We start from the raw sequence: 12,452 nt of genomic DNA on the forward strand, positions 1-12,452 counted from the left end.
TTGTACAAGAATGTTCACAGCAGCATTATTCACAATAGTCAGAAAAGTAGAAACCCAAATGTCCATCACCAGACGAATGGGTAAACAAAACTTGGTATATCCATACAATGGAGTATTATTCAGCAATGAAAAGGAATGAAGTACGGATACAAACTACAACATGGGGGAGCACTGAAAACATTTTGCTAAGTGAAAGAAGCCAGGCGCAAAGACTACAATGATTGTATTTTTATGAAAAGCCCAGATTAGGCATATCTAGAGAGACAGAAAGACTAGTGGTTGCTTAGGGCTGAGGGGGTTGGGGCAGACACAGAAGTGATATTTAAGGAGTACAGGATCTCTTTTTGAGGTGATGGAAATATTCTAAAATTAACTGTGGTGATAGTTGCACATATCTGTGAATATACTAAAAACCATTAAATTGTACACTTTAAATAGCTGAAATGTATGATATGTGGATTATACCTCAATAAAGTCATTAAAAAAAGGAGGCTGTATTTCTAAGAACGAGAAACTGGAAACAATGTATACTCCCAACAAAAGATACATAAATTAGTCTTTTCCAATTATACAGCCATTAAAAAAGAATAGCCAGGAATGGATCTCTACAAGACACCTAGTAGGTACTAACAACTAGCGTGCAAACCAGCACTGATGGTATCCTCCCATTTATGTTAATAACCACACATGTACAGCCAAAAAATATAGCACGTTCAGCAAGTTCTCCACTAAATCTCCTAGTAAATGGAAATTTTCACCCTGACTTTTTGTTTGGCTTTTTACATAAGCAGGATGTATTTACAAAAATGAGAACAACCTTTAGTTCACATTGGTGTCATTTATATGTTAGCTTCTTTACTTTCTTATTATTAAAGACCACAGGTGTATTATCAAAAGGACTTAGGAGCCAACTTGAAAAAGCTCCCACTGGCTAAAAATAGGACAATTTGACTATCAGTAAAGCTAACAAAAATGGACCGAAACACAGTGTTAATACGATCAAGTCAAGTATTTAAAGAAAAGTATCAGTTACCGTTGGAGAACTGAGAACTGGCAAATAAACAGAATCATTTATCTTGCCTTTCTCGTAGGAACTCAATCTCACAGTAACCAAATAGTATAGCTGGGACAGTTTCTCTTTATAAAAGTGTTTCAATTAATAAATGAAAGAATAATAAAATTGGAAAATCACCCTTTTGCCTCTCTTCCTTAAATAACGGATTTCTCAAAATCTATGGCTGCTAAATTGCAAAAAGAGAAAGCCAAATATGAGCTTCCGGATAGAAGTCTGTACCACCACCTATGAATTATTCTTGTTTAAAGAGAAAGAGGGGGGAGGGGAGGAAGGGAGGAGGGAATCTGAATATGACCGAGCACTTGGTGGTTTTCAACCTCAGCAGCATAGCAGAATCATCTGGGGGCTTAAAATACTGATGCCTGGGCCCTAACCCCGGGGAGCTGATTTAAATAGTTGGAATATGGCCTGCATAGAATTTTTTATGAAACTCTCCAAGTGATTATAACCTGAAGCCAAGGTTAAGATCACTGCTCTAGATCTAAGTACTAATGCACAGGAATATAGAGAACTGAGAAACAAAACTACACTACAAGGATGAAATCAGTTAATCTCGATGCGACAGGACAAAAAAGTCCAGTTTCTTCAACCAAATGGCAAGGAAAAAAAAAAGGAGTGGGAATCCAAAGATTGAGAGGCTTAAGAGAAATCAACCAACTATAAAGTACGGACCTTATTTGGATCCTGATGCAAACAAATTATATTTAAAATATGTGAGGCAACTACAATATCTGAATAGACTTCACATTTTGTAATAAGAATTTTTCTGTGATGATATTGGTTACGTTTTTAAAAGTCCTTGTCTTTTAGAAATACAGGCTGAAATAATTATCAATAAAATTATTTACTGACATTTATTCAAAACTATCAGATGAGGTGGGAGGAATGAGAGGAAATGAGATTGGCCATAAACCAATTGTTGAAGTCGGGTAATAGGTTCATGGAGTGATTCATTATACTATTCTCTTTACATTTGTACATACTTGAAACTATCTATTTTAGAAAAGCTTTAAAAATTTGAAACATTTTTTAAGATAAAGATCTACTAATATTAATGGCTGAAGAATCAGCATATAATATAGTTCATACAAATCAATAAGAAAATGAGAATTGTCTCCAATATTTTCTGAAAGACACTTTCAAGAAAACGAAAAGACAAGCCACAGGTTGGAAGCAATTATTTGCAACACATGTATCTATAAAAAAGCTTGTATCAGAATATATATCAGAAATCTCAAAACTCAATGATAAACAAATTTTTGAATGTTCAAAAGATTTAAACATGACACTTTTCCAAAAACATAAATGGGTAGCAAATACATACATTTAAAAAAAAAAAGTTCAACATTTAGTTATTAGGGAAATGCAAATCGAAACATCAATGAGATCATCACACCCTCCAGGATGGCTAAAATAAAGACAGACAGTAACAAGTAATGGAAACAGTGTGGAAAAATTGGAACCCTCATTCATTGAGTGGGATTCTCTAATGGTCTAGTCACTTCAGAAAACAGTTTGGCAGTTCCTCAAAATATTAAACATAGGATTACCATCTGACTCAGCCATCCCATCAGGAATTGCTCTACTATCTCTATGAAGGGAACTGAGAACACAGGCCCCACAAAAATTTGTATACAAATGTTCATACCAGTCTCATTCACAATACTCAAAAAGTCGAAACCATCCAAATGTCCATCAACTGATCAATGAATAAACAAAATGTGGTATGGCTACACAACGGAATATAACTTAGCAATCAAAAGGAATGAAGTATTAGTAATATTTAGCTTAATACAGATGCAGATAGTTACACACAGAAATATTTATAGACCTGTATATACCCAGGTTAGTATATACACATGCATTTCCTTCCTCTGTCAGCTGAGAGAACCATAAGCAATGACATCCCAGTAGCAAAGGTCATACATACCTAGTGCCCAGATCTGGTTTGTAATACCATTCTACAATAAAAGGAGCCAAGGCTCGTTAGAGATATGGCTGATTCCAGGATTGGAGCAAGAATTGTATGAGATGATTGTGGAATATCTTGTAGTGCCAGAAAGTAAGGAAGTGCTCACAACAGAAAAACAAACACACACAATGGTGTGGGTAGCACAGGACACAGGAGCCATCTGAAAGCTTCCAACAGCCAAAGCTGGAACAATATGAGTAAATTAATATTGGATTATAACTCAACATACAAAATAAAAATCCCTGAGTCCAAAGATTGAAAAAAATGGGGGAGGAGAGACAAATGTCCATGGAGGAGAATTCCAAATAATTTATGCAGACACCCCGACCTCAAGGAGGCAGAGCATAACTCCCCACTCCCTAAGTTTGGGCTGGACACAGTGACTTTCTTCCAGTGAGTTCAGTATGGAAGCGGGGTTGGGAGGGGGAATGGCTTACAGTGAAGCAACTGAACACACCATTTCACCCAGGTGATCAAGGTTAACAGCAACAGTGCTAAGTCATGTTGCTGGTATGTACTCTTTTGATATGATGTAATAGGAATGGCATTATCTCTCTGAGGTCTTTCTCCCCAGAACCCATAAATCCAGTCTAATCGTAAGAAAAGCTTCAGACAAGTCCCAACTAAGGGACATTCTACAAAATATCTGATCAATATTCCTCAAAATTGTCAAGGTCATCAAAAATGAGGAGAGCCTAAGAAACTAGAACAGCCAAGAGGAGCCTAAGGAGGCATGACAAGTAAATGTAACGTGGTGTCCTGGATGGGATCCAGGAACAGATAAAGGACATCAGGTAAGAAATCTGAATACAGTATGGACTTTAGTTCATGATAAACCAGGACCCAACAATGTTGGTTCATTAACTGTGATAAATGTACCATACTAATGTAAGATGTTAATAACAGGGGAGACTGGCTGTGAGGTATATGGAAACTCTGTACTGTTTTTGCAAATTTTTTTTATAATTCTACGCTACTCTAAAAAGTTACCTTAAAAAAAAAAGAGGAGGAGGAAGCACTGATACACGTTGTAACACGGAAGAATCTTGAAAACAAACTAAATGAAAGAAGCAAGTCACAAAGGCCACATTTCGTATGATTCCATTTATATAAAATGTCCAGAATAGGCAAGTCCATAGAGACAGAAGGTGGATCAGTGGTTGCCAGGGGCTGGGGAGAGGGGAAAAATGGGACGTGAGTGTTAATGGTACAGGGTTGCTTTCTGGAGTGATGAAAATATTCTAAAATTACACAGTGTGATATTCCACGATTCAGTGAACGTATTAAAACCACTGAATGGCAGACTTCAGGACCGGCCTTCTCATACCACGCTGGTGGGAACATAAATGGTAAAACTACTTTGGAAAATAGTTTGGCAGTTTCTTAGAACAAACATATACCTACCTTATGACGCAGTTATTCCACCCCTAGAATTCCAAGAGAAATCTAAGTGTTGGGAGGAAAAACTTTTTCCTCTACCAACAGGTTCAGTGATCAAGGGGCCTGTGAAATTTAACTGACGACAGATTAACAGGAGAAAAAATAAAGTTTATTCATATATGCATATGGGAGCACACAAAGGAAGTGGCTCTCTAATAGCTAAAGATGAGGATTTATATGTCTTACTTAATAGGGGAGACAAAGAGGAGAGAAAGATTTCATAGAAAGAGCAAATGGGAGATAAAGTTTGTGATGCTTGTTTGTGAAGGAGCAAACAGTCTTCTCCATCTTTTTTTAGGCCTTTAACAAGTTTGTTTTTAAAACTCCCCTGGAGAGAGTATTTACAGCAGTCTCACTCCCAGAAACGTCTGCCTTTAGTCAGATAAGGGAAGCTCTGAACAAGCTTCTTTCTGCATCTGTTGAATCTCAAATGTCTTTAGTTTAAGATAATCTTCGGGGACCAGCCCCGTGGCCGAGTGGTTAAGTTCACGCGCTCTGCTTCGGCGGCCCAGGGTTTCGCCAGTTCAGATCCTGGGCACGGACATGGCACCGCTCATCAAACCGTGCTGAGGCGGTGTCCCACATGCCACAACTAGAAGGACCCACAACTAAAAATACACAACTATGTACCAGGGGGCTGTGGGGAGAAAAAGGAAAAATAAAATCTTTAAAATAATCTTCAAACCCACTCTGGAGGTCCAACTGGACCCCCACAAAAGCATACACCCATACAGAAACCTACACATAAATGCTCATATCACCTTTCTTTGTAGTACTCAAAAACCAGAAACAATTCAAATGTCCATCAACAGACGACTAGATAACAAATTGTGCTATATCGACACAATGAAATACTAGTCAGCTATAAAAAGGAGTGAGCTACTGATGTACAAAACATGGGTAGATCTTAAAGTAGTTATGCAGACTGAAAGAAGCCTGACCAAGAGAGTACATATTTTATATGACTCCTTATATAAAACTCTAGAAAATGCAAACTAATTTATAGTGAAACAAAGCAGAGTTGCTTGAGGAGAGGGGTGGGACTATAAAAGGACATAAGGAAACCTTTGGGCAGTGTGATATTGTGTTTTGTAATATATATTTTGTCTTTGTCCACAGTTCCTGGCTCATGGCTCCCAAAACCACTGGAATTTCAATTTCCTAAGTTATGAGAACCATAAAGGTGCCATTTGTTATGTTAACAAGATGACCTTTGGACTCACCTAAGGGTGGGAGCTGGTTGCGAACCATGTGATTAGAGGGTTGGAACTTCCAAGTCCCGCTCCCAGACCTCTAGGGTGGGGAGAAGGGAGAAGAAAGAGGAGCTAGAGATTAAGTTAGTCACCAATGGCCAATGATTTAACCAATCATACCCATGTAATGAAGCCTCCATAAAAACCCAAAAGGACCGGGTTTGGGGAGCTTCCAGGTTGGTGAACACATGGAGGCGCTGCGAGAGTGGCGCGCCCGGAGAGAGCTTGGGAACCCCATGCCTCTTCCCTCATACCTTGCCCTGTTCATCTCTTCCATCTGGATGTTCATTTGTACCCTTTACCATATCTTTTAACAATCTGGTAAACGTGAGTTAAGTGTTTTCCTTAGTTTTGTGAGCTGTTCTAGCAAATTTATCGAACCCGGGGAGAGGGTTATGCGAACCTGTGATTTATAGTCCGTTAGTCAGAAGTACAGGTAAAAACCTGGACTTGAGACTCGCATCTGAAACTTAAGGAGGGGGGTCACTGTAACCCCAGCCTATAACCATTCAGTCTGCTGGTGTCTGGAGAATTATTCGGTGCTGTGTGGGAGCCCTACACACACAAACACTGGAATTGTTACCAGAACCAAAAGAGGCAGTACGGTTATGTTCATTTTTCATTGTGGTGATGGTTTCACAGGTGTATACTTATGTCAAAACTTATCAAATTGTGGGGCTGGCCCAGTTGCGCAGTGGTTAAGTTTGTGCACTCTGCTTCAGCGGCCCAGGGTTCACTGATTCAGATCCCAGGCATGGACCTACCCACCACTTATCAAGCCATGCTGTGGCAGGCGTCCCACATATAAAGTAGAGGAAGATGGGCACGCATGTTAGCTCAGGGCCAATCTTCCTCAGTAAAAACGAGCAGAATTGGGAGCAGATGTTAGCTCAGGGCTAATCTTCCTCAAAAAAATAAATGAAAAATAAATGAAAAAATAAATAAAATGCTAAACTGATTTTTAAAAAATCTTATCAAACTGTATACGTTAAAGATGTGTAATTATTACATGTCAATCATACCTCAATAAAGCTGTTAGAAAAGCTCTACTAATGTGGCTTAAGTTGTTATAAACCAATAAGAAAATGAGAATTACTCCCAATGTTTGACATGAGAAAAGGCTCTCAAGTTTAAAAAAGAAAAACAAAAGCAGGAAATTAAATTATGTGCAATGGGATCAATACTGTTTTTAAAAAATTGTAAGCGTACACACATGGAAAAAAGAAAAAAACTGGATGATAAATCCTTAAACTTGACACATTATAACTACTATTCACCCTATAAGTGTGAGAAGTATTACCAGACATACACAGTTAGAGAAAAGGGCCAGGAACAGCCAAAAACAAATGGTCAACATGCACTTAAAAAGTTTCACTGTCGGTCAAAGTTAGGTAAATATGTCAAATGAAATAATAATGCCAGTTTTTCCAGATAAAACTGGCTAAGATTTTAAATTATTGTACCATAAATTATGCTGGAGAGAATACGGGTGAGCAGTCTCATTTATTAGTGGGGGAAGTATCAAGAAGCACAAAATTTCTCCAAAGTTTTGTATAACAGCAAATGGCCTAAAAATTCACACTCTAATCTGCTAATTCAGTTTGTGTGTATTTCTGCATAGGAATATGAAAGGTGGTATACCAAAACTTTTTCGTACCCTACTTTCCAATTTTATCCCATGAATCTGTATCACTTATAATGGGAGGAGGGGCATTTAAGTCATTCCTTTAACCACGGCTTCTGAAAAAAGCAGTTCAAACTGAAATACCAACTAAGAGTTTTTCTGCTCCTTGACTGACCAGGACATGAGGATACAGATGAAGCACAAAGATTTGGGGAAGGAGGCTGAAGCAGGCAGAGTACCATTAGATGGGAGTTAAACCATTCCAACTCTCTCAGGAGTAGCTAGTTGGAAGATTCAGAGAGCAGGCAACCCCTCCAGGACATCCCATTCTTCCACATGAATGAAATTCCACAAGTGCCAGCTAGAGCTAAATACAGAATTTGTCAGCACACAATCATTCTTACCCCCTTCCCTCCCTTCTCATGGGCTGTGTATGCAGCACACACAGATGCTAAAGCCACAGTTAGATAGCTCACAGACTCTCATTTTTGGAAAGAAGCTTAAAACTTCACAACTGTTTCTGTCACCTTGAATCTGACATCTTTGTCTTTGCATTTTCTTAATCTCAATTTCGTGGCTAGTGACCATAAGATATGTCACCTGCATATGGAGGGCAAGCCTCTGCATAACACTTTCACTTCCCAGGGGGTGCAAGGGCAGCTATGACAGCCGTGATGGGCTTTCAAAGACACTCAGACATTCTGACCTATTACTGGAAGGCCATGCAGATCCACTTTTAACTTCTTCAGAACCCAGCCCTAAACAAACTATGAAACTGGGAATTGTGTTACAATGGCCTTACTTAACTCAATTGTCACCAAAGCAAGGCAGAATAACGGAGAAATGTTTCATCCAAGAGATTACAAACAAAAAGCATTTTCTGTGGGTAGAAATGAAATAAAAATAACAAACATTCACAGTTATTTGTTGACAAGTGCAAGCCATACTGTGGGTGAATAAATTACAACATATAGAAGGTAGAACAATAATATTAAGATGAATAAGAACTAGAGGCAAGGAGAAGGAATGTTACTGGTTTTAAATGTGAATGTTCATTAACCACCACATCCAGCCCTTACTCTTAAATGCATTTAGTTCAAGAAACAAGTACATTGCTAAGCATCCGAAAACAAAGCTAAAAACTGAACAACCTAGTAAATCTCATTAATAGCCATTCTAGGATATTCATGACATAAAATGTAACGCGCTCAGGTTAAAATGCACAAGACTGGGACCACTTGCTACACACACTAACCAGCTGAGCTAGCCCTACAAAAATACAAAGTATTTGAGTCCACAAATGATTTTTGGAGGGAAAAACATATGAAAAAAGGAAGAGATTGCTCTTCTCTACATTCACAATTGCTGCTTGGCTGTAAATGGATGGCCAATACCACCCACGGTATGGCAGATGTGGCCCAAAAGAAGGCAGGACCAGCAGGCCTTCCTCACCGAGCCGTGCAGAATTCCCAATGCCTGGCTAAGCCTCAAACGAGAAAGGCAACACTTTCGGCGAACTTGTCAGAGTCCCATAGAGCACAAAGGCTCAGCTCAAGAAAAAGCTGATTCAGTAAGTGGTGCTACCACAACTAGAAAATCATTTTGGAGGAAAAATCTAAGGACAGTCAACTAGCTCACTCTATACATAGAACAACAAAAATACTCAGCTGGAAATGACGGTTACACCTCTGGAATGTAGCATTGCATATATATATATATTTTTTTTTTTTTTTGGTTCCTGTTTTCTACAATGAACATAAAACATTTATAATTTAAAAAGTTAAAATGGACAACATTCATTACTATAAGATGGTCAATGGTCAATTTCTTAGGAGCTTACAATGAGAATAACCCAATAACCTCAATTCCTCAGGGGGCACCCAGAAAAAGATGTGTCACCTGGCTTAGAGGTCACCCACCTCAGCTTCCATGACCAAGGAGAACTTGCTGCCATCCAGTCTCAGCATGCCTTCTGCCCACAGGACTGGCCTTCCAGAAGAGGCCTTGCCCCACAGAAAGTCTGAGCCCATCTCCTCACTACTAATCACCCTGACCAGTCCTTCCTGTTAGCGCCAAACAACACAATTATGTCAGGCACCTCATTCTCAGAAGCCTCCCCACACATATCTTTTAACATGTAAGTCAATAATACATAATATTCTTAATACCTAAAAGCTAGTTCAATTGTAATCAATGAAAGTCTCATGTCCAGGGAATATGATCATGTAATCTTTCTTCACTGAACAAATGCCAACAAATGTCAAGGAGAAGAAAGGTCCTACACTGCAATGAGCACAGTTCAGATCCGTGTAGAACACTATACTCAGTTCTGAACCCTACTCTCAGAGACTCAGAAATCACGCCCCCAGAGAGAACCAAGCTGTGAGGGGCCAGGGGAGGAGAACAGAAGAGGGACACAAGAGTGATCTGGAGAAGTGCATCTCAGATAAACAATGTATCCCCTACACGTGTTCTCTTCACGTATTGGGAGGACTTACACGTGAATGAGGTAAGCAGAACCAAATAGAGATTTATGGAGGTCAAAATGGATAGGCTCTTGAAAGATCATCTAGCCCAGGGAGTCAAAAAATGTTCTTCTTGCATTCCAGCTACAAACAATTGGTTGTGATCATCTGGAGCACTATGTAATAAGAAGGATTGTGAGGCTTAATCCAGTCTCAGTGGGAAAAGAGTCTGTGAGAGAGTCCTCCTGATGTGGAAAGAAGGCATAGCAACCAGGTGCCATGGACTTCCCACCATTGGTCCTTGATCAGTGGACTGGATCATGGAGAGGCCATAGAGTTATTGCAAGGTATATACAAATCCATACATGCTTTCACGAACTTTTGGTAAAGTGAATAAACAGTGAATCTTATACATGTGCACACCATAATTTTTTGGATATACAAATGGGTTGTTTAATTTAAAAAAACTAACTAGTGTTATTGAGAGTCTTATTTCCTAAAGGTAGGAAACCATTGATGTAATTCACACACCAAGGTCTTTTAGACCTAGAAAATCCTGCATGACTAAAAAATAACTTCCCAAAAGGATGAAGCAACTTACAAAAGACAATCAACACAGGATTTTTTGAATTTCCATGAGAGAAAAATAAAGCGATGAGAAATTAAGGGTTAAAAAATTAGTATGAAGTCAGTGGTCAAGTTGAAACCCCAAAATATACAGTAAGGTAGAGATGAACCTTAAAGCCAGTAATAGACAACACCTAGCTGAACCTGGTCAACAGAAAGTAACTAAGGCTCCATCATGTACTACAAAGCCATGTCTCTAGCAGCACAGGGAAGCAGATGAGCAAAAGTCTTCTTATTAAACAAACATTAATTAAACAGCAAGTCAGGATAAAATTGCTAGCATACAGAAACAAAGCTGTGTCTGATAAGACTTGCCCATGTTGAGTTAAGCAAGAAAGAAACATGATTAAGTCATGTCTTTTATGGAAAAGAAATCATGAAGATTATTTGACATCAGAAATATTTGTTCAGCTGGGCAACTTCAAGTAGTGTTCAACAATACTGCAATATTAGAAGTGCACAGAACATGCTCAGTTGATGGCCATCAGATTTGCTGAGAAAGGAGAACGTGGAGGTAATGATGGGTGTAAACTTGGGAGGGCTTAGCATTAATCCCTCCTAATGAGGTCTGCACCTTAGGGCACACACAGTCTGCTCAACAGCACAGCCATAAGGAGCACCACTCAATGATGCTTCTGACTTCTTTGTGGCTCATTTCTTCAACACTAAGGTCTGAGATTTTTCTTTAAAATATTAAAAAACTGAGCTTCCCTCAAAGGAGAAAGTTGAATTTTAAGCTAAAATACTATTAGAAAGTCTAACCAAAAATACTTGAACTACTTAAAACATTAAAACAACTAGCCAAAGCAAGAAGATACCTGCAAGATTTCTTTCTAAAACGCAACTTGTTCCCTGCTAGTGAAGGGCCCAACATAGCTTCCAGGGCCCAACAAGATTTCAACTTGCTCTCACAAAACAAAAACAAAAACAAAACCCCACAAACAAACAAATACAACAAACAAAACCATAACTAAAAAAAATAAAAACTTCAGTGACTGATTTCTACTTCAATAAAACTCAGTGACCTGGGACAACAAATTTACATTCTATTTTTTTATGCCTAACCCCCCACCCAAAATCCAATGAAATATTTTTAAAAAATCTATTACAGAGTTGAAAAAGTTTCCAACCAAGAGACGTTCAGTGTGTGAATAGTGACCAGCTAGTCCACACCAGGCACCGTTCTTGGTCTTTGATGACAACACAGGGAAGGCACAGCCCCTGGCCCCAAAGTTGAGAGTACAGTGGGGGAATAGACACAGTCAGAAGGCAATTAAAATACAAAGCGCTAAATGGTACTATAGTGCTAAGTATGGGAGAAATACAGGAGAGATACCTCAATCCAGGTATGGCAGAAAAACATAAGGAAGGCTCTGTGGAAGAAATGACATCTAAGTTGAGGGCTAATTACTAGGAATTAAGACAGACAGAAAGGAGCAAATGGATTCTTGGCAGAGAAAACATGTGGGGCAAAAGCCCTGAAACTAAGAGTGTGATGGGGTTGAGGAAGTCAAGTCTTTACCATAGTGGAGCACAAAGGATGAGATTTCAGCCAAAGGACAAATCCCTTGAAGAAATTCATTAATCCATAATAAGCTATGGGGTGAGGCACTTGTGATATTTGCTGGTTCTCACAATGACCCTGAAAGGACCATGTTTTTAAGCCCCTTTTCAGAGACGGGAAAGAGGCTCCATATGATCAAGTCACCTTGGCCCAAAGTCTCACAGCCTGTAAGTAGCTGCCCTCAAAGTCCTGAGTCTTTTCACTCCCTCACCCTGGGTCTTGCTTGATGTTCAGACATGGAAACCACACCACTTCTGCCTTACAGGCTATGAAAACACTTCTCCAGATTTATGCGGAGAATAACAAGGCACTGAAAACATTTAGTGAACATCCGAGCTAAGAATTCATTTTTTCATGGAGTCCAGAGAAGTTAAGTTAATACTATAAAGCTGTTCCATGCAGCAGATGCACCTCTAACACATAGGAGGGACT

General features: G+C 39.0%; 2 protein-coding genes across 12 annotated transcripts in view; one reads left to right on the plus strand and one right to left on the minus strand.

Moving 5' to 3' along the window:
• MALSU1 (mitochondrial assembly of ribosomal large subunit 1) overlaps positions 1-6,789 on the plus strand; it is a 72,462-nt gene extending 65,673 nt beyond the window's left edge. For all 10 annotated transcript variants that reach the window (XR_011437867.1, XR_011437869.1, XR_011437868.1 and 7 more), the window contains 2 exons: positions 3,722-3,841; positions 5,607-6,789. The gene's annotated coding sequence lies outside the window, so the exon portion shown is untranslated. The remainder of the gene's footprint in view (positions 1-3,721; positions 3,842-5,606) is intronic.
• The window catches only part of IGF2BP3 (insulin like growth factor 2 mRNA binding protein 3), a 138,576-nt gene that overhangs the window by 56,565 nt on the left and 69,559 nt on the right, over positions 1-12,452 (minus strand). The gene's annotated exons all lie outside the window — the stretch shown is intronic.

Source organism: Equus caballus, chromosome 4 (genome assembly GCF_041296265.1).
Source record: "Equus caballus isolate H_3958 breed thoroughbred chromosome 4, TB-T2T, whole genome shotgun sequence".
In the NCBI taxonomy this organism is placed as follows: Eukaryota; Metazoa; Chordata; class Mammalia; order Perissodactyla; family Equidae; genus Equus; species Equus caballus.